This window comes from Mustela erminea, chromosome 1 (genome assembly GCF_009829155.1).
Source record: "Mustela erminea isolate mMusErm1 chromosome 1, mMusErm1.Pri, whole genome shotgun sequence".
NCBI classification, from domain to species: domain Eukaryota; kingdom Metazoa; phylum Chordata; class Mammalia; order Carnivora; family Mustelidae; genus Mustela; species Mustela erminea.
In genome coordinates, this window is record NC_045614.1 from 50,316,430 (window position 1) to 50,340,429 (window position 24,000).

A 24,000-nucleotide genomic window follows, 5' to 3' on the forward strand; every position below is an offset into this window, starting at 1 on the left:
ATATTTTGACTCTCTGACTTCTGAAGCACTTAAAAGAAAGAGAGAAATGCTTAAGGACACTTTTTAAACGTGAGAGCTTTTTAAATAGAAGGGATTATCACTCTCTTTCTTTGGTGGGTTCACTATTGTTGCCCTTTGCTCCTGGCAATGTTGTTATAAGAGTCTTAGGTACTGAACTTCTAGAAAATTGAAATTGTGCCTTAGCCTATCATTGTATCTTGAAAGTCTTATAAGAGATATGCCTTAATGATCAAAATAGCACTCATTTCCACGGCACAGCCCTGACCTAGACAAGCAAGTTCATACAACAGGGGAGGTGAAGAGAAAGAAATAACAGCCATTTACTTCAGCCATCAGTAGAATATCTCATTTAGCCATTTCCAGTGCTTCTAGGGTCTTCCCTCAAAGACAGTCTGAACTTATTAGTTCATCCGCAAGAGAAATTTACAAGCTATAGAGGAGAATAGTTGGCATTTTCTAAAGTGCATGTATACCTCTTTTCCCACTTACTCGACATTACCACTTTGAGAGAGCTAGAAGATAAAATATTATTTGCCATGAAAATAGAAAAAACTCAGAGTACAGGAAATGGCATGCTTTGCATAAGCTATAAATGATAGAACTAGGGCTAAAACTCATATTGCCTGACCTGAGGTACAGCCCTATGGGCTCTGGCCAAGCCTCTTATTTTCCTATCAGTCGGCATTCCTCATCTCTAAGACTTATCATCAAGCATTTACTGAGCATCTACTATGTGGCAAATACTTGTTTCAGCTGCATAGTCAAGATCTCATCATGTTTTCAACTTCTATTATCTGAGCAGCTACAGTATCTTCATCTGTGCAAAGGGGATCAACTAGATTGCCTCTAAGGTTTCTTCTTTCCAGGACCAACCTTGTAGTTTGTTTTCAATATATAACAAGGAGGAGAAAGATATAAGTTACTCAGGCATAATTTTAAAAGTTTGCCTAATTGATTTCCATTTAAATTTCCAGGGAAGTTGGAAGACCCAGCATCTTGACTTGTTTCTGGTGGGTTAATAATTTCTACATTATATAAAACATTAGGTTGCTTAATGATAGATCATAATAAAGTGTTGTATTAACCAGAGGGTGCATGCTTGTTCAGACCATTTGTCATGCTGCAGGCTTGAAACCTTTTATTTCTCTTAGTCACCATGTTATGGCCCAGGTTTGTACTTGTCTTGTTCCATAAATCAGTAGTTTAATTGGGAAAGAGATCAGATCCCTATTAATTGCAACTATCCTTTGGGACAACATCCCCTACCCCCGCCCCACCCCACACACAAATACAACAAAAAACAGATGAACAGATGTAGTCTAGTCTCTATCCAGGCCTCATCTTCTAAATCATTTCAGAAGAAATTGCTCTGACATACTACAATTCTGATGTCATGTCCACTTGTATATAATAAGGACAGTTAAAATATTTTTCCAATAAATGCCTGGGAATGAAACCCTTTCTCTTATATATTTACTGCAGTGGAGGATTTGGAATCAGAAGGTCTAGTGTGTACTTCTGAGGTTTATCACCTATGCTGTCAAGCATTCTTTATTCCTCAAAGTGTTTTCATGGTTTCCCTCTCAATACATCCTCACTACAACCCAAAGAGGGAAAGGGGACAAGTTGCAAATGAGGAAGGTGCAGTATTTACATAGGACTACAGTGAGCGGTCTGAGGTCTTAAGTTAGATAAAGACAGAAATCAGACGGAACACCTCTAACTCCTGGTCTGGGGGTCTTTACCTTCACCAGTGCAATGATTTTACCGAAACCAAGATGGGTGTTACATAAGGACTCACAACAGCTTAGCCTCTGGGCTCTAACTTGGTTTCTCCATCAGTGAATCACTCCTATCTTTCTTCCTCTGTGGTGTCATTCCATCACCCAACCAGGTTCCCACTATGGAGCTGGGCCATTGGCAAGATCTGAGTAAGATGTTTAGGGTCTCAAGCCCTGTTAAGATTTACTGTACACACTTCAGCCCAATCAAATACCAAACCAGAAAAGAAGCATGAGAACATCCAGAGAGTTCTTGGTTTTCTTAAATGTCTACTTGGACGCTTTCTTCCTCACACTAAAATTTTTCCAAAAAAATATTTTGGAGGGGTGCTCTGTTTTGTAGATATTCCAAGCATGTATACATTGTGCTATCAAAATCAGCCACTTGGAAATGAATAGTAAAGAACACACACACACACACACACACACACACACAGCCCTCATCCTACACATAACCAATGCCTACACCAGGGGCCTCTGCCAAACCACCTCAGGCCCAGCTCCCTGCAAGGGTCTGTTGTCAGATCTCTGAGGAAAGCTTCCATGAAGAAAGGCACAACCAATAATGTGTTTCCCTGAGGTGCCATCCTGTCAACTCTGTTTCCTTCCACCAGGGCTGGAAGCCTGGGTGCTCTTCTAACTGAGTCAGAATCATTTAGCTCATGAATAATCCTGTCACAACTAGTGATACGCTCCACTAGAATCATTCAAAGTTAATACAAGTATAAGTTAAGAGCTTGATAAAATCCAAACACAGCTTCCTTGCTGGGGATGGCGGTGGTAGCAAGGAGAGAAGTCGTGGGCTCAAACACTTGATAATAAATATGCCCCTCAAATTGCCAGTGGGAGGCTACAATTCCCATTGTGTCCATTAACTCAGGAATTGTTCTTTCCATCTGCAAGTGAGTTTTGAAAGGAACGATTTGCATTTCTAACCACGGTATCTCAAGCCCGAGAAAAGATTTAAATTCCACGTCAAACTTCACTTTGGCAACTGTATATTATCCTGCCCTAACTCTTCGATCGCACGTTTTGTTATGAATCGATGTCCCTTGCAGTAGTTAATTCTGGACAGCGGAGGGGAGGCACAGTAATGTATTTCTATGTAGCCCTCATTGTTTGCTGCTCTGATTTGCTCATCTAGACATGCCCATCATACACATGTGCATGGTAGCAGCCGACCATAATGGCCCAGTTACATTTAAATTCAAAATACAAACTTTAACAAAAAATTATTCATGGTTTACCATGGAAGGAAGCCAGGGTGACAGCTAGCCACTTTCTCTGTAAATATGCAAGATAATAACCAGGCGGCACATGTAAATGATAGCCGCTGTGTATTTGAAGCAGTGATAATATCACTGCTAAAATAATACTTTATTCTAAATTATGTTTCATCTGAGACCAATAATATGGGGAATGAGTCATTAGCCTTTGTTCCCCTTTGAAAAGAACTGATTGTGTGATATTGATTTCAAAGACCTACCTGTAGTTAAAGCTGAAAGTTGCTTTCGGAAGCTATCAAGGATGCTTGCCTTGCCAGAAGGAACATACCCCACCTACTGTTAGCTGCCTCCATGGACAGGGTACCTGTTTACTACAAGGGTTTTACTTTTGCAAACCAGGAATCAGGCCATTATCACCTAACCGCACAGTGGCCACAGCAGTATCCTGCAGATTTGGGAAAGAAGGAACATGGGTTTTGACAGTGCCTGACCCTCATTGTCTGCTTCTGGGCTCATGCGGGGAGCAATCGCAGCCCCTCCACCTCGTTCTCACTGAGCCCCTCTCCCCCACATGCACATTTCTACAGGCTAGGTTCGGGATTAATCCTAACTGAGGATCAAAGGAGGAAAAAGTTGGCTCCAACCTCATCCACTGAAAGGCAGCACCTTCTTCTGTCACTCTAGTTCCCTTCTGAAACTAGAACCATGAACTGTTAGCATCATAAGGTGGAAAGAGCTTAGACCCCTGAAAAACCAAATGGAAAAGAATTTCCATTTGGTTGCACTGCAATTTACCTGAACAAACATCAAACTGTCTTAAAATAATTCACTGAGATGGTGGATTTATTGGTTGCTAACAAACTAGAAAGTAATGCATACCTCTTTCCCTGGACCATGCCCCCCCCCCAAGCACCATCATTTAGCCAGAATGACATATGTGTTATCATTTCAAATGCCAATCCTATCCTTTAAAGTATTCCTCAATCATTAGTCTTCCTTTGGCTTCTGGCAGCTCTCCACCACCCACTGAAATGTTGACTGTCCCTCCATTGAGTGACGGGGTCAGTAAGAAATGAAATGAATCAAAGCTCCTGGCTGTGCCCCAGCAAGTCGGCTGCAAGTACAGCCAGTTTTAATTGATGGAGCAACTTACTGAGTCTCTAAATTAAAATATTCGATTTGAGCCACATGATATCCTAGGATCTGCCTGACCTCTCTCTGGAGCTCAGAGGTGGTGACATCAGAATACAGCAGGCAGCAGTAAGTGCACCTGTTCTGTAATTAAGGTCCTTCCTCACCCTCCAGGGAATGGTGCCAAAGCTTTAACTTGAGACACAGGGCAGATAAAATGTTAATTGCAATCATGTAGGAGGAGGCACAAGGTATGAGCTGTACTGCTCACCTTGCTCAGTCAGATTTCAAGAAGGCGGTATCTGAGAGTTGATGGCTCTATTAACATTCTTACTGTGCTTTTCAAGGCTGTAATATTTGCAGTACTCTCTCCACCAAACACATGATTAAGAAGAAAAGAAAAAGTGCCTGGTAGGTAAGAGCAATGGGGCTCACAAGTGGTAAAAACTTACAGGTCTAGGGGGGCGTTAGATGTGCAGAATCACTATTATTATGCTTTGTGCATTAAGTCTGTCTGGGCTGAAAGCTGATCCAATTCTGTCAAACACAGAACACCAAATGGCCTATGTTCTCAAAGGATGTTCCCTTAGAAAACGTCCATATGAAGATACTTCCTGGGAAATCTGCAAGCATTTTGTCCTTTAGTAAGTATATCAATAGGTGTTAAGGAATTGGCACGTGCAATTTTGAAAGGCAAAGGAGAAATCGTTGGTGTAGCTCTGCTAGCCCCTTCACTTTTAGGTGAAAAATTGACCTCTGTCTTCTGACTGCAATCCAGTGGTATACCATTCAGCCACTCCCTGGTATTGCAGTGACCCCATCCTTTCTATCAATAAACTTAGGATATCAAATACATGGCGTCTGAGTAGACACTATCTAACTCCACTATGTCATGTCTTGTTAATTAATCTCAGCACTGCTGCTCAACCCCATTCTCCAGATGGCCACTACTAACTGACCAAAGCTGATAGAAAGATGAAACCAATTGTTCATTCACATACTAGATGCTGTATTTATTTTTCTACAAATTACCACTTGAGGTTATCCCCACATCTCCCACCCCCGGATTCTCCCCACAGTCTGCTCAGGAATTCAGACTGACCTGGGCTCAATCCACCTTCATTAGTCTTTGGCTATGGGTCCTGGGAAAACTCACCTGACCTTCCTGATCCTCTGTTGTATTATTAAAACTGTGCCCCATAGGGTTAATGGTTGAAATGAGCAGAAAAGTTAAAGCTTGTTTTTCAGAGAGCTATTTCTCCCTAATCAGCTCTTGTTCCTTTCCAGACCCCACTTACAAATCTACTAGCTGTCTCTGCAGAAGCCGGGACTCAAGGTCAACCGGAATGGTTCCAGCCTAGGAACAAGCAAGGCCCTGTGTTCCTTACCTGAGGTAAAAAGTCCGAGACCCCATCTAGTTTATGACAGCCCTGACAGTAGGCCCATAACCCCTTCTCTTTGTCCTAAGATACCACTTGAGGTTATCCCCACATCTCCTCCTGATGGCAAGGCCTGAATCTTGCCTCGTTCTGACGTTCTGACGTTCTCTCCCCCGCAAAGTGAACATGGGATGTATGTATATTACGTAGATGTTTGCTCATTGCACATGCTCCATCATTCCTCAGGAAGTCATCAGTCCACCCCTTTTCATCAATATGTATGTCGTCTCAGCTGCTACGATTACAAAAAATTTGTTCTCTCCCCTTTCGGGGAGGCAGATTTGAAACTTGCCCTCCTGCCTCCTCATTTGGCTGCCCCTTGAATAAAACCTTCCCTTGTTGTATACCTGATGTGTCAGTGACTGGCTTTGTTGTAGCTCAAGCAAATGGATTTGGCTTCAGTTACATTATGTATAAAAATGAGAAATAATGAAATCTTTCTTACAGTGGGAGTGGAAGGACTGTTTTAGATAATATATATGTGACTATTAACTACCTAGCATAATGCCTGCCATACCAAAGGTGGTCAATAGACATGTGTTCATTTCCTTTTTCAGCATGGAAAGCACTGAGATACCATTCAAGGACAATAGAATCTGCTCTCAGGTTTGATTTTTCTTTTACTCCCCCATCATGTTATAAGTATTAAGAAACATAAACTTCATGACATAACTCACACTTAGAAACAGGATTAACATTAGTGGTGAAAATATGAAGGCATGCATGCGAAATGATTTTTCATATTGATGTTTGTTCCCAATATCATTGGCAGAGAAAGTTGGTATAAGTTGGAGGGTTTCATGCATTACTGAAGTGATGTTAAAACCTCCTAGGTCTTCTTGGGGCGCCTGGGTGGCTCGGTGGGTTAAGGCCTCTGCCTTTGGCTCGGGTAATGGTCCAGGGTCCTGGGATCAAGCCCTGCATCGGGCTGTCTGCTTAGCGGGGAGCCTGCTTCTCCCTCTCTCTCTGTCTGCCTCTCTGCCTACTTGTGATCTCTCTCTGTCAAATAAATAAATAAAATCTTAAAAAAAAAAAAACAACTTCCTAGGTATTCTTATAGAAGAAGATGGAGATGCAGATGGAGTCTGGAATCTTTGGTGTGTCTTAATTAACATAAACAATGCTGGGAAAAACATCAGAGATGAGGAAGAGGAGTCTCCTGTTTTCCTAGAAAAACAGCCTAAACTTAGAGCCTGTAGAACTCTGCCTGCATTCCTACAGGAGCTACATAGGTCAAGCAGATTATCAAAGTATGGCTTTGAATGAGAAGAGAAGCAGCAAGTCCACAAGCCTGCTGTCTAAGGACTGCAACAGAGCAAGACTGAAATCCTTGAGCAACAGATAATGTCAGGGTCCTCAACCAATGCAAAATCCCCAGCACCACCGAGGAGACCACTGAGGTTGGAGTGAATCAGGTGGGTTAAGACAAAAGAATACTGTGGCGACTGGGTGATTAAGCGTCTACCTTTGGCTCAGGTCATGATCCCATGGTCCTGGGATTGAGCCCTGCATTGGGCTTCCTGCTCAGTCTCGAAAGAAAGAAAGAAAGAAAGAAAGGGAGAGAGAGAGAGAAAGGAAGGAAGGAAGGAAGGAAGGAAGGCAGGCAGGCAGACAGACCAAAGAATATCTGCTATCATCGGATAGGCATGTTAAGGAAAGAGTGCTAAGGGTCATTTCAAGGGCTCCACATAGCCTTTAAGACAAATCCATACTTCTAAGCATAACCCACAAGGACCTCCATGACCTAAGCCCTCCATTTTCTCTAGTCTCATCTTTTACCCACTCTGCCTTCTAACACAACTCCATGCTGCTTGTGATTCCATGTGTACCAAGATGTTCCTCTCCCCTGGGTCTCTACTCATGCTGTGCCCTCCACTGGAAGACACTGCCTCCCCTCTTCCCTCCCTCCCACCAACTTCCTCCAATTCTCCGACTTGACTCCTCATCTTTTAAAACTCCGCAACCCCAGGGAACCTCCTGCAAGCTGTGTCACATACTTTCTCCATGCCTCCCATAATTCACTGAGCATAAGCTCTGTCACTGCACTTACCATCCTGCTTTCTGACTAACCACTTCTGAATCTTCCGGTCTAGACTATAAGCAACAGGAGGACAGGGACCCCCTGTGCCTCTCAGTTGCGGTCATGCCAGTGCGTAGTAGCACTGGGCTTGGTGCAGGGCAGTGCAGAAATGGTTACTGGATGAATGAATTCCTGAATAAGGGATGAATGACTAAAGTACACGTCAGGCACGGAGAGGGGGAAAGGGAGGGAAACCAACCACATCCTACAGACCACCTCCTGTCCACTCCAACCAGCCCCACCCAGAGGTACGGAAGTGCCCTGGTGACTGTATGTGGGAGATGCTTAAGACTGGGGTTTCTAGGGCTGTCACACTACCTATCCCACCACAGAGAGGCCACCAACCTATCTAGCCCTGAATAGATCCAGTTTATTTCCCCACAGATGGCTTTAAAGTTACATTTCTTTTTTTAATCCCTTCTGATATGGAAGAATCCCCAGTGCTCAGTCAAACATTAATCACATTAGACTGTTTGTCACTTTAGTCAACACCAGAGATGAAGCTATGCCCACGCCAGCCACAGCTTGCCATCAAACCTGATGACGTTGCGATGATAAAAAGTGACACAAGACCTGGCTAGCATACACACACCACCCACTCCTGGCGATGCAGGAGATTCAGCTGACAAGCATTTTAGGAGCAGGAGAAAGGAAGGCTGTTTCTCAGAATATGTAGCTGGAATAAATGGGATAGGTAAAGTACTCTCCAAACAGCATCGTGATACAAACAGTATTAAGTGATGTAGTATTTTTCTTGAGCCATTGAACCTACTTCTCCCCGACATAATAATAAATATGTTACAAATACCCAGTTATATTACAACCTGGCTTTCCAATGGAGCAGCTGATCAATTCCTTATTTCACACAGGCGTCAGTATGGGAGCTATAGGGGATTAATGACATCTATTTTATGGTTTCTCAAAAGGTTATTAATTCAGCCTATTTGCTACAATGCACACTTTGTTCCATTAATATATTTAACAAATATTTGCTTAGTGTATGCCCTGTGCACACACTAGAGGCTCAGATGGGTCAAGAGGGAAAGGGGGAGACAAGACTGGGAGGGCGAACTGACCTCTGAGATACAAGTCGATGAGATCCTAAAATAAATCCTTCTTCAGCAATTTTTTAGTGGTGTTTCCTTTAACTTTGTGCTTCCAAACTGAGTTTTCAACATTTGTGATAGTGTGTGCCAGTTTAATGTTCTGTTTGTCCTAAAAGGTAAGGTAACTCTTGGATACAGGCAGAAATCTTAACCCAAGATGCAAAAGAATTGGTTTATTCATTAATGGAAGATATAGCATCCACAGTAACCCTGATATAGAATATTCTGGTAAGAAAACTAGGAGAAATGACTAGGTAATAAGGACCCTCCAGGAACTTCAGAGAATTCAGAGAACAAGGAAAAGTGTTAAAAAGTTAAATGAATAATTAATGTGTAAAAAAATTCATAGTATTTAACAGCAAAGTGGCATTTTATCTTAATACCTGGTACCAGATGTCCTCATGGAGAGAGAATTAAAATTGTGGAGAAATGACTTATCAGGACTTGAGTAGGTGGTGCAAGCCCAAGGATTTGGGACCAGGATATCTGAGAAAGGGCAAAGGAATAGGGAAAGTGTTGATTTTTCTCACAAGGGCTGGAGAGATGAACAAGAAAAAGAGAAAACAGGAAAGGTAGTGCTGAGACCGGGCATAGAGAATGTGCCAAGAGAGCCACTGGCACAAATTTGATTCTACAGAGTTTCAGGAAAGAGAAATTCCAATATCTAAGATTAAAGCTGTTTCACATGCAAGCATGGAATGTCAACCGCTCCACTATCCATCTAAAACTTATGAAAATTCTCAAAAGAATTTAGACTGCTAGAGTTTTCCCGGAATCCAAGGAGTTTTATATTGATTTACACAGAGAAGCACAGGAAAATATATGTTTGGGAAAGGAATCCCTGAGGCAAACAAGGGCAAGGGAATAAAACCCCGTGAAGAAGTCACTGAACTCTTGAAAACTCCCACAAAGGCAGAACACTCTCCCAGACACCCTGCTGACTTCCAGGTTACTTTGTTTTATTTCATGTGAGAACTTTTGCATTCTGTGGTAACTGAAAGAAAAGTTGAGACCATGTCTCAAATCTCTGTGGCCACTGGGAGTTGGTACCAGGGCACAATTGTTGGGAATTGACCTGCAGGTCTGTGATTGTGCCAACTGGCTTTCAAGCAATCAAAATCTACAGTGTCATCTTCTTTCCTTGGAAGAGAAAAAATAAGATTTCTATTCAAAAACAAGACTTTGCAATTAAAAGCATAGCTGAATCTCAATCAGTTGGGATGGTCAAGTAAATTCTACATTTTCTTTCCTAATCTGCCACTGAATGCAAACAGGGAATAAAGACAAATGATTTATATGAAAATTCATATAATATGATCACAACTTTCAAGAGAAACTTGAAACCACAATTGAAATAAGCCTCATCTTTCTCATCTACAAAATAAATTATTAATGGTGAGATTTGAATAAGATCTGTGGTCTAATTAATAACATTGCACCAATGTCAGTTTTCTGGTTTTGGTAATACATAGAGTTGTGTCAGATGTTATTGTAAGTTGGGTTAAGGGTATACGGGACCTCTCTGTACTATTATTACAATTTCTCATAAGTCTATAATTACTTAAAAATAAAGAGTTTTAAAGAAATGGTGTTAATAATATCCTTCTCACAGGCTAATAATTAAATGGAATAAAATATGAAAATATATTGTTGAATTGCCAAAAGAGCATGATTCTTGGTGGTTTAATAATCACTCCTATTCTCCAGCTCTCAAAATCAATGCTCTAGTAACTTTCCTCAGGGTAATAATAGCTAATTCATATGTACCTCTTATATGTGTCAGTTACCATGTTTAGTTTTTTATGTCTATTACCTCATCTAAGTTTCTCAATGATGCCAGAGAGGGATTAATGATGGTTTTCCTTTTACAGGAGAGGAAAATGAGGCTCAGAGGGGTGAGACATTTGAGAAAGACACACAGTTTATAACTGGATAGAAATGGAACACAAAGCTAGGTCGGAGATTCCAGTGCCAGAGCTCTTAACTACCACATGTTGCCTTCTCCTTCTGCTGCCTCACCTCCCCCAGGTGCCAGAATCAAAGAGATTATGGTTTGTATCCATTTTCTATTGCTGTATAACAAATCACAGCAAACTCAGAGGCTTCATAGCAACACTCATTTATTATCTCATTGTTCTGCAAGTCAGATAGTTGGGGCATGGAGTGAATTGTTCTCAGCTCACATTCTGATGGACTGAAATCAAGGTGTTGAGTAGCTATATTTTCATCTGGAGCTTAAGGTCCTCTCTACACTCAGATGGTTGTGGCAGAACTCAGTTCTTCACAGTTGTAGGACTAAGGTCTCCATTTCCTTGTTGGCCCAAAGGATACTCACACCTCCTCTAGAGTACCCTCAGATCATGCCATGTGGTTCCTTTTATCTTCAAAGCCAGGAATGAAGACTCTCCTTACATTAAATCATTTTATATTTCAAATCTCTGTCTCCAGGAAGAGCCCCTAACTAGTAAAGTCATCCCAAGAAAATGTTCCTTTCTTAAAACCACCTATGCCACATAAATAGCCTAAAAATGGTATGACATATATCAGAGTGATAGCTTGAGAAGTACCCATGGGCGGGGATCTCTGAAACCACTTTAGAATCTGCCTATCCCAAGACTTTCTGTTTCCAACACTGTCAACCTTCTCCCTTGACCTTGAAGGACTGGGGTATGAAAAGATAAAAGACCATCTCAAGTTAACCTCAAATGCAATTAACTGCTGAAGCCTTTAGCATGTATCACACAGCTGAGCAAGATGGTGTGCTGTTTCCAGCTCTCAAAGTTGCTTGATTCATGGAGATTTCAATGTACACCAAGAGTAAAAAATCAATGTTTTTTTTGTTTGTTTTGTTTATTTGCTGTCACATTTTGACTAGGACAGAAATCCATGTGAAAAGAATACATCATCTTGACATTTGCAACAACGTGGATGGAACTAGAGGGTATTATGCTGAGTGAAATAAATTAATCAGAGAAAGACAGTTATCATATGATCTCCCTGATATGAGGAATTTGAGAGGCAGAGTTGGGAAGGTAGGGAAGGAAAAAATGAAACAAGATGGGATTGGGAGGGAGACAAACCATAAAAGACTCTTAATCTCACAAAACAAACTGAGGTTTGCTGGTGGGAGGGGGATGTGGAAAGGGTGGTTGTGTTATGGTCATTGCAGAGGGTATGTGCTATGGTGAGTGCTGTGAAGTATGTAAGCCTGATGATTCACAGACCTGTACCCCTGGGGCAAATTATACATTATATGTTAATAAAAATTTTTAAAAATGAAAAAAAAAAAGAATACATCAAAGAACATATGGAATACAACTTATCAGGATAACCCGGAGAATCCAGATTATGTTGAGTCATGTGATTTGATTCCTCTTCAGGGGACACATCGAGGCAAGACTCTCTAAACAGAGTGTTTTGAATATTTCTCTGGCAGATGAACTGCTACTAAATGTAAGTGTAAAGAGGCCAAAAATAATAAAGCGTCAAAGTCTTTAGGCCTGCCCCTCCACCAGAGGAAAAAAGAGAATGCTATACTCACCCTTGGCTCTTCTTCCTTTTCCCCTGCACCTTCAGGACCTTCCACTCTCCAGGAAAGAATATTAGCACCAGACTGGTTGGTTGATTTGTCAATGCATTATTAGAGAAGGGGCAGGAAGACTTCCAGATAAAGGAGAGATAAGAGAGAAAAGTGTGTGCAAGCTGAAAGCAAAAAGTAGTGGGGGCTAATAGAGTTAGAAAATGAGATACTAGAGAAAATATGGGATAGGAAGGACTACGAACCTTTTAATCTTTTCTGGAAAAAATAAAAATCTTAATTTGCTCTAAGTAAGTATTGATTTGCTTGAAGGTGGAGAGTGTTCTTAAATCCACTAAAATGATAAATAAAATTGTGTGTGAATATGCTTTTTTGAAAATTCTAAAACTCCCATAGGAAAAGTTATTTGACCCTAAAAATATTGTGACAAAGATACCATGACTATGGGAATAGCACTGGAAAGGTCTGGATGCTTCTGGAGAAAATAGAGGGTTGTTATTAAAAGGTCTCAGACATCTTTTTGTGTCTTCTTCAATTTCTTTCATGAGTGTTCTGTAGTTCCTCGAGTACAGATCCTTTACCTCTTTGGTTAGGTTTATTCCCAGGTATCTTATGGTATACCCAACTTTTGTAGCAACATGGACAGGACTGGAAGAGATTACGCTGAGTGAAATAAGTCAAGCAGAGAGAGTCAATTATCATATGGTTTCACTTATTTGTGGAGCATAACAAATAGCATGGAGGACATGGGGAGTTAGAGAGGAGAAGGGAGTTGGGGGATATTGGAAGGGGAGGTGAACCGTGAGAGACTATGGACTCTGAAAAACAATCTGAAGGGGTTTGAAGTGGTGCGGGGTGGGAGGTTGGGGGAACCAGGTGGTGGGTATTAGAGAAGGCATGGATTGCATGGAGCACTGGGTGTGGTACAAAAATAATTAATATTGTTATGCTGAAAATAAATAAAAAATAAATTAATTTTAAAAATCGTCACCAAAAAAAAAAAAAAGGTCTCAATTACGGGCATACTGAGGCCCTGAAAATCCAAGTCACTGGCTTCTTGGTTATGAATGGGACCTGATATAACTAGCACATATATCATAAAAATGTACCCAATATTTGATGATAGAGAAAGTGGTCCTACTAGATCTTCTAATGTCACTTGATAACAGTTTGTGATGGCCAACCTCCAATACAGCAGCCAATGATCTTTTCTGATTTCCATACCCTTTTGTACTCTCCCCACACACTGAACCAGGGATGGTCTGTGTTGTAAATAGAATACAGATCTGGTAATACGGGGCTATGGAGGTTAAGTCATGGAGGTCAGGTATTGTGGCCTCTGCCTTGGTCTCTTAGATTGCTTACTCTGGTAAAGCTATATCCTAAGGCCACTCAAGTTGCCCTGCAGAAAGTCCCATGTGGAGAGGAACAGAGGCCTTTCACCAAGAGCCAGTATCAACTTATCAGTCACATGAATGAGCCAAACTGGAAGTGGATCCTCCAGGCCCCATCAAACCAAATCGCTATAGTCTTGGCTGATATCAGAATGCAATCTCATAAGCCAGAACTGTGTACTCGTACTGCTACAGGACACCTGACTCATCTATATTGTAAGACTTAATCTATTATTATTCTATAAGCCACTGAATTTTTGGAATAATTTGTTATCCAGTATTTAGCTTAGTTAATACATAGGCCAATATGCAGAGGTGGTGCTCAATGATCAATTACTAACATTGATATCCAACCTAATACAAGCAAAGATAACATCTAATCTAGTAAAAACATAAATAAATAAAGGTTTCTGTTAAGTATGGATGATAATGCTGCCATAACTTATAAATACACAGTAGCACATTTTTACCATTGGCTGACAATGATGTTTATTCCCTCTTGGTTACAGTGAGAAAATGTAATGCTTATATTTTCTCTTGACATATTGATTTCACAAGTATACTACAGATCCTTCTAACTCTGGAATAAAACCACTACCTATCTAACAATAACAACAACAAAAAAAATCCACATCCTTTTTACTTTGCTTCTTTTTACAATAACAAAGGGAAAAGCTTATACTAATCCTCAGCTGGATTTAGAAACCAAAGAAGTGAAATTTGGCAGTATCTTAGTGACATAATAATGAAAATCATCAAATCAGTATTAATACTCTTGATGGAATTTGTTTAAGTAATAAATGTAAATGTATTCACTGCACACCTTGCATAATAATATATTCTCTACAATCAAAAATTAATAAGCATGAAAGTCTACAATGTATTTATTTCTGAAAAGAACAAATATTATGGCCTCATAAGAACAATTGAGTGATCTCAATATTTTCTCTCTCCAATCTAAGGCAATTAAAGATGAACCAACCACAAAGAAATATAAATAATTACAAAATGAAAACCATTGAGGGGAAACTCACAAACAAATGATGAATTGTGTAAACTAGCTCATTAAAGCCTAGTAATTTCCAAGGTTTGCTAAGCAGAAAAAGAATTATTTACAACGGGAGGAATTATAGTCCCTCACTTTTGCAGTACTCTGGTAATGACAAATAGTGTCATCTGGGGGTAATTCCAGAAGGCAAACTATGTATTTCTGGAGGTAAACTGTATTTATGTTTCAATGAGAAGTCCAAGAAAGACATTTAGGTGATTGCTGAGCTATTATTGATAATCTTTTCAAACATCTAACAGCAGGGATCAGCATGTCTGCAGCAAGTGACAAGAAGTTAAACTAGTAGAGGCAATAATAATAAGTAATAAGTAAAATAATAATAGCAACATATCGTGAGATTTGTGAAACACTTACTGTCAATTTTAAAAGTAGCCATAGGAGTGCCTGAGTGACTCAGTGAGTTAAGCCTTTGCCTTCAGCTCAGGTAATGATCTCAAGGTCTTAGGATCAAGCCCCGAATCAGGCTCTCTGCTCAGCGGGGAGCCTGCTTCCCCCTCTCTCTCTGCCTGCTCCTCTGCCTACTTGTGATTTCTCTCTGTCTTTTTAAAAGAAAAAAAAAAAAAAGATAAAGTAGCCATAATCATTCCTAGCTCTCCCTCTTTGCAATGTGAAAGCAGATTTTCCCACTTCACAGACGTGGGCTGGCCTTATGACTTGCTTGGTCTAAGCCCCACGGAAGAAAGGGTGTGGGCAAGCTGCTGGAGGATATGGGACCATGTAGGGGAGAACTGAGCCATCTCTGAAACTGACCACAGATACATGAATGAGCAGAGCTGAGATCAGAATAACCACCCAGTAGAACCCAACCCACAGAATCATAAGCTCAACTGATGGTTGCTTTAAGTCATTAACTTTGGGGTAGTTTGTTATGCAGCAATAGTTAACTGGTACATGCCAGGCACTACATGAAGTGGTTTAAACCCATTATTTAATAGAATCCTTGCTACATGCCATGAAGCAGGTAGTATTATTGTCCCCATTTTAGAGGTGAGAACATGAGGCACAGAACAACAAAGGGAACTCATTGTTTAATTTAACTGGAATATCCCAAGGACATGATCCTATGGGATTCAAGTATGACTGGTCCAGAACTTCAGGGAATGTCACCACGACTCCATTTTAATTATTCTCCATTTTTTGATCCATTTGTCTCATCTCTGTATAGATTTATTCTCAAACAGCCTCTCTCCCTGTGGCTGGTCATCACAATCCAAAGGAAAATAGCTCAGGTGGCAGTCTGGGGAGGCTCTGACTGCCTAGACCTAATCATGTGCCCAATTCAGGGACCAAAGGGCAGGTGAAGCCTTGTGATTGATAGTCCCACGAGAATCACCTGGTAGAGATGCGATGGCAGAGGAATAATTCTGTGATAGAGAAATGAGTATTAGGCAGACAGTAGCACTATGCCCTCAGCAATGGCTCCCAGATTCACTAGACAGATTCTAGGACCCCTGAGGGCTGAAGTCATTGGGAACCTTTGACATCAAGCCAATACACAAAACCAAGGATTCCGCTCTTCTAGTGCCCAGGCACCTTTCTCTTCCCACATCTCTCCATGCCACCTTGCCATAACTCCTCTCCCTGAATAATAAGAACACTCTCCGGCACTTTTTAGTTTTATAGATTTAGCTGATGTTTGAAGAACAGCATTTTCTCCACAGCTAAATTGGAAAGTGGATTATTTGCTTTACAAAAGGATTCTCAACTTTACAAAGGATTTCCCAGAAGAGGACTTTAAATAGCAACCTCCCCCTAGTGCTTTTAAACTATGATTTCATTTGGAAGCTATTGCTTCTGAATACCTCAGATTTAGTTTACTTGAGGGGCTGGGCTAGGCAGTTTCTAAGAGGACTTCCTGTGACCAACAGCTTATATGCAAAAAGACCAGGATAGTGGCACTGAGCAGCCAGCATTCTAAGCCTGGCTTTGTCATTGATTTACTATCTGTGTGATGACTTTGGGCAAGTTACTGAACCACTATGAGCTGTGGTGCCCTCACCTGTAAAAGGTGTGTGAGAATGTCACCTACCTCACTGGTATGTTGTGAGGATTAAATGAGTTGAGATACATGAAATGCCTAGCACATTGCTAATATGAATCAAGCAGTCTGCCTGCAACTACTTTGACATTTAGTCTTCTGTAGCCAGAGGGATCCCTTCAAAAAGTAATTTCTACCTTGTCATAACATCCTACTCAAAATCTCAATAGTTTCTCAATGCTATAATTAAAAACTCAATTCTCTGGAATATTCAACTAGGGCCAAAGGATTGGCCTCCCCTTGGCTGCTCTGTGTCATGACTCACCATGCTCATTCTTATCTTTTTTCAAAACCTACTATTTTTTTCAAATTACAAAAAAAAGAACCCCACAAAATTTCTTCTCCTCTTATTCTAGCTTCTCCTGTGAGCCCCAGCCCCATTTCTGTGCTCTCCTTTGCAATGAAACTTCTTGAAGGATTTGCCCATGTTCATGATGTTCAGCTGTTCTTTCCCAACTGCCCACCTTGACATCTCCACTTGGATATAAAATGTAAATCTTATCTCAGCATGCCCAGCAATGAACTAGTTCCTTCCTTCCCTAGCTTGCTCTCCTGGGACTTCTTCTCACATCAGTTGATGGCAACTCCAACCTTCTGGTTGCTCAGACTGAAAGTCTTACAGAAATGTCTGACTATGCTTACCTGACATCCATATCCATCAGCTAAGCCTACTACCTCACCCTCAGAGTATAAGTGAAGGATGACCCCTTCTCACTACCTACACTACCTTCGACTGGCCCATGTCATGACCATCTTTTGTTGAAATCACTTCAATAGTCTCCTCATGACCTGGCTTCCACCATTGGCCCCTACACCTTTATTCCCAGTACAGTAGGATAAGAAATGCTTTTTAAACAGAAGTCAGATGATGTCCTGACTGCTTAAAACCCTCCAGTAGTTGCTCCACTCAGAACAGAAGTTGAAGTCTAACAATGACCTGAAGACCCTCTATAATCAAAACACCACCCAGATCCTTCGGCTTATTTCCCACTAACTTTCCACCTCATCCACTCTGCTCCAACCATACTGGCCTCCTGAATGTACCATGCACACTCCTACCTTTCAAACTGGGTATTCTCTCTACCTGCAACACTTTTCCACTGGGTATCTACAGAGCTCACCTCCTCATCTTTCAGACTGTCACCTTCATAATGAGGCTTTTCTTGATCAGTCCCTTCAAAAGTATAAGTTGCCCCAAGCTGGAGCTTCTCATGATTCTCCTCATCCACCTCTATCCTTTTCCCTTATTACCTTCTAGAGTACTATATAACTTAATTATGTTCATGCTTCATTGGCTCTCCCTTTTCCAAACATATAAGCTCTTCAAGGACTGGGAACTTAGTGTCTTCTTCATGTGTCCTACACAACCAGAAAAAATGTCCAGTGTATAATAGATGTTCAATCAATAATTGTTAACTAAGTATATGCTCTTGCCATTCTGGTTTTCTTCTGTCCTCTCAAAACTTGAGGTTGTAACCCAGACATCACTTCCTCAGAAAAATTTTCAATGACCACCTTTTCATTCTTCAATGACAGACCTAATGCCCCTCTTCTTCACAGAACTTTTGAGAGATCTAATTTCTATTTGCTTTGTGACAACCCAAGCTCTGTCAGGATGGGAAAAACTGTTCTAACTTATCATCTTTTCAGGAATCCCTAAAAGTTTCTGTATATAGTAGGTATTTAATAAATATTTATCAAATAAATATTTATTGAACATAAATAAATATTTATAATAGGTGGAAATTCATTGTATTATACAAAGTTAATATTCCTTTACTCATCAATGGCCCCCCAAGCACATACACAATTAACATGATTAAAATCCACCTCCTTTATTTGTTACTCGAAAAATTTCTACCTGTACTCCAAATAGGCCAGTGGTAACCTGCAGGCTCTTATAGATACTTGGCTTTCTACCCTATGTGGCAAAAGGAGTGTACACAAGTGACCCACTCGTCTTCTGTTAGAATTTTACATCAGTATTATTTGTTTTCAACCAAAGCAAACCCTTCCATTTCCATCTTAAAAGCATGCAAATATTTTATGTGGATAACAAACTAAAATTTGCAGATTATACTCCCAAAAAAAAAAATCCACTTTTAACCTCTCCAATTTAAAGTGTTTTTTTCTAAATCTACTTTACAAGATTAATTCAAAATTCATCATTATAAGAAAGATGAGCAAAATCGTTTGTTACAAAGAGGATTGTACATCTCTGATCTTCCAGTAACTGCATAATTCCCATAATTCCACATGCATGGAATTATGACTATCTGAATTACATCACATACCCTGGCTTTGTTGGGTTGTGTCAGCAATTTAAGACAGAAAACCACTGATACAACACTCTGCTTCGTAAAATTAAATAGAGCTTCTTTCTGGATACACTGCAGCCATTTTACCCTGGGCCTTCAAGAAGGCTCAGAATGAAGAGATACAGGTTAACTACTTATGTATTCTAAGCTTTCTTCTCAGAACATTTACATAGTGTGTCCCGGTTGGGATGTTCAAGATTGACTGCTGAGCACTAAATAGTCTGGGCTCAGCCATAGGAATAGATTAGTATTCAGAAGCCTGACGGAATTTTCCTCTAAAGAAGGGCTCTACTTCTCCTTCCTACCCCACTCTGAACAGACACTATAACTCTTGTGTGTGTCTGAGGCCTTGGTAAAGAAAGCTGTGATACAGAGGGTGGGTTAGGCCTTTTACCTTTGCCAGGACTCTGAGAGAAAAAGGAGACACTTTAATGATTTTACTACCAAATATTTCAGGCATATAAAAATGTATCAAAATAATAGAACTAACACTCTTGTGTCCACTACCAAACTTTGTCAACTCTTATATTTTGCCTTCTATCAGATCTACAGAAACAGAAAGGAAATATCCGAGATGTGACTGAAGATCCTTGAGAAATCCACCTACACCATTCATTCACCGACCGTCTTTCTGAGATGTATTTACTCTCTGGAGTAAAAAGTTTACATGGATAAATGTGTTTTCATCTATAAAAATTTGTTATCTATAAAATTGTTATATATGCAATTTACTCTGTGTGTGTGTTTTAAAACTTTGTACAAACATTATCATATTCTGTGTCTCTCTGCAAGCTACAGACACACACACACACACACACACACACACTCCTTGGCTCACTCTTCCATTTTTGAAAATGTATCCATATTAAAATATAAATAAATAACATTCTATTTCATCCACTTTAAACTACTGAATTGCATTATAGCATTTAGACTCACCACTGATATACTCATTCTCATGGTGGTATATATTCATGATATTTCTTTTCTTCAGTTTGGGGGGAGGGCAGGAGTACTGGTGTAGGAGAGAAGAATAAAAAGTGGTTTTTTTCTTCCTGGTGATTCCAATCTGTACTCTTCAAGAGAGCCCATAGGGTTAAAAGATGTCTGTGATGGTTAATTTTTTGTGTCAACTTGGCTAAACCATGGTAATCAGATTTTTGGTCAAATGTTATTCCAGATATTTCTGTGAGGGTGTTTTATCGGTGGGATTAACATTTAAGTTGATGGAATGTGAGTAAAGCAGATTGCCCTCCATAATGTAGATGGACCTCATTCTATCAGTTGAGGGCATTAAGACTGAGGTCCTCTGAGCAAGAAGGAATTCTCCCAGCAGACTGCCCTGTCCACATCTAATGAACTGTAACTCTTCTATGAGTCTCCCAGGCCATCTGGCAGACTTTGGACTCACTGAACCTTCACAATCACATGAGCCAATTCCTGAAAATCAACCAATCAATCAATTTCTCTCTCTCTCTTTCTATATAGATAGATACACATACACACACACACATACACACATGCAAATATGAATGTACAAATACATACATACACATCCTGTTCCTCTTGTTTCTCTGGAAAACACTTACTAATATAATGACAAAATACAAGAGCATTTGTTTTCATTTGTGGCCCTTTGCTCTTTGGATATCAAAAGCTTCATGAAAAATACAAGAATATCACATAAGCATGAGCAAAAATGATGGAGACATTTGTTTAGTATATTCTCTTCTAGTTCACCAAAGCTTACACTTTCTACCCTGAGCCATGACTTTCCTTCTCTACCTACTGTCTGTGCTTTATGAGAAAATGTAAGGTTAATCTTGGTACTCCTAATAGGCACTCAACTAATGTTTATTGAATTGTTAGATGAATAAATGGGTGGTAATTTCAGAGAGCCAAACAGGAATAATGGTAATAAAGGAACCAGTTAACCAATAAACCCACCAATAAAAATACATTTGTGGGGTATGGGCATATATTTAGTGCTATGTTGGGAATTGTTGGACAATAGGTCCAAAGAGACTTGGAAAAATAATCACAATGGTAACATTTAAGATAAATAAAAAATAAAAGCAACAAAGAAATGCTGGTGTAAAAGGAGCACATGATAAAGGAAAATATACACAGAATCATAAGAAAGTAGTGATAAAAATAAATATGAGAGTGAGTATAAGAAGAATGAGTGGTAGCATGACAAAATAAAAAGAATGCTGGATTTTGGAACTGAAGGTCCACATTCAAATCATTAACACTGCCTTTCTCTGTCCCATGTAACTCTTGGCCAGACAATTAACTCTCTAGTTTTGGATGCCTCTTCTACAAGAGGGCTTTCAGTTGTGTCTCACTGTGTTCACCCTCTAGATTGTCCATGTGTTTTCTAGTGAGTAAGTTAGTTATTATACTAAGGTCAAGTACTAATTTATTAATTTTCCTCTACTCTCTGTCCCTCAGTCACAAAAGCTAGAGTGTTATCCAAGCATAGCAGCATTCAGTACCAAATTATACCATCTTCAAAAGAAACTACTGGTCTCTGTCAATACCCAGTGACATGGACCAAGTGTAGGGTGAACCACCCTCTTACTCTTGGATGATTTCACATTTCACATCCTGTTCTGGAAACTTTAGAATCTTGTGACATATCATATAATGAAACATGGGTCATATAAGTGCCTTCAAGTTGCTCAAATCAGCAATCTTGTAACATGATGGCAAGTCACATGAAAAATTATCAGAAACACAGAAAGCACTCAATTGCGTTTGTTGCAGAATTCCTTCTCAAACATGCAGGGGTTGAACTCTCCTTTGTGCTACCCCTTTGTGGAAATGTTTTATGTTTAATCAACCTCTCTTTGCCCACATGCCTGAGAAATGCAATTCCCTTTTCAATAGGGAAAATTGGCCCCTGACTGATTTCCATTATATTTATATATCCTTAGCCTTGCTGGGCATGCATCAGCTGGGTCTCTGCAATGACTAAGTGATGGATGGGGCTCTCTGGAGCGGAAAGGAGATGCATCTCCATAGGACTGAGTTCTTCCTTTCCATCTGTCTGCTCTGAAGGTATACCATCTCTCAGCTGGAAGCCACAAAAACACAACACAAAGATCCTGAGACACAACAAAGTGTTTTGAAAAAAAAAAAAAACTGAGAAATATAAAGCATAGTCAAAGGGGTCAGAGTATTCTGTTATAGTCTTGACTCTGCTGCTAGCTAAATAGGTGACCTTGGATAAACCCCATAAACTCATTAGTAAAATGAGATTCCATCTCACTTATCTCAGGAAACAACAAAAAAATGACAATGATATTAGGAATGCAAGTTTTTTGATAAATATCATCCTGTATAGTCAACTAAGGATAAAATCTCAAGGTGCCTCCTCTAGTGCTCTTATTTGGCCCACAGCAGTAGAGCTTTGTGGTTACATGTAAGGAAGGATGTTGGGAGTGATCTGCAGGGTTTAAATTCCACCTCTAACTCTGGCTGTATGTGTGAGCCCAGGCAAGTTACTTAAACTGAATTATCAACCTTCTTTTCCTGATCTACAAAATAATTAGCTCATAGAGTTATTCTCATGTTAGTTCCACTGATGACAAAATTAACACAACTGAGGTGATTCTAGTTCTGGACATTAATTCTAGACACGGTGTCAGTTGGTACAGTGTTTGTTTAAAAAACTAAGAAATCAACTTACAGAAGGCTAACACAACAAATCATGGAAAAGATAAAACTCCTTTCTATGCCCAGTGCCAGAATTCATCCCCAGACCTCCCGTCCTCCTCCCTGTTATCTCTTTAGTGAGCTCAAGTTCAATGGGACTTTAAAGCAGACCTTCCTTCATACCACCCATTGAAGAATGAATTGTAGCTATAAGACACTGCCGTCTAGAATGTGCATCTTGTGGGACCAAGCACAGGATACAAGAAAATCTGAAAGAAAAATTCTAAAGTCTACACACAAATACTCAAGACAAAGGAAGTTAGAAATGAAGAAGCAAGGGAATTATCCTAGTGGGATATGGGTCACTGTGGCTATACTAGACGTAATCACTGTTATGTTCTTGAATGGCTTCTGTGAAAACATTGCCCAACATATTTTATTATCTATAATCTCATTCAGAGTAAATATTGTCATTCCTTCTTTATAGAGGAGGAAAAGACTCAAGGTGATGTCTCCTGGCTGAAGTCACACAGAAGTAAGTTATGAAAAGAGAGAGATTCTGTGATAGGCTTTTACAGCCACACACTTTATACCCCACACACTCAGGTTTTTAAAAGTTCGTTTGGCTGGTCACCTACAATAACTCACCCCTAAATGGTCAAGACAGTCTTCTGGACCTTGGACTATTATCTTCCAGCCTTCGTTGACCCACTAAAAGCTTCAGTTCCCAAAATCTCTAGATAAAGAGTGGTTCCAAAGGCTCCATGAACCTAAAAGAAAGAAGAGAATAATAAATGGGCAAAATCCTAATTACACAAGTAAAAAATACTGGCAGAATAAACCACTAAAAATAGGAACTACCATTTCCTAGAAAATGAGGGGAACAGAGTTTAAGCCTTCATCTTGAAAAATATAAAGCTAAACTGTATTAAAAGGAGTTAATTTAATGTTTAATAAAAACATGAGTTAAATTGCAATTATTTGATGATCATTAACAAAGAATATCTGAAATTATTTTCCAAGGAAATTACATAATCGCATGCTCATGATACCCTTCAATGTAAAGGGAATCATTTTTACATTTAAAAAAAATGAAATTTCATCAATTTCCCCAAAGGCGTTGCTGCATCCTTTGATATTCAAATCACCAAATTATTCTCTTTTGAAGCCTATCTTGTCATGATCCTCCTTGTCGATTT

The 24,000-nt window shown here is 39.8% G+C and overlaps 1 long non-coding RNA gene across 1 annotated transcript in view; it reads right to left on the reverse strand.

Annotated features, from left to right (window-relative positions):
* LOC116580016 overlaps positions 1-23,554 on the reverse strand; it is a 137,603-nt gene extending 114,049 nt beyond the window's left edge. Inside the window, exon 1 of the long non-coding RNA XR_004281493.1 lies at positions 23,450-23,554. This is a non-coding gene — a long non-coding RNA (uncharacterized LOC116580016). The remainder of the gene's footprint in view (positions 1-23,449) is intronic.
* Positions 23,555-24,000: the final 446 nt, after the last annotated feature.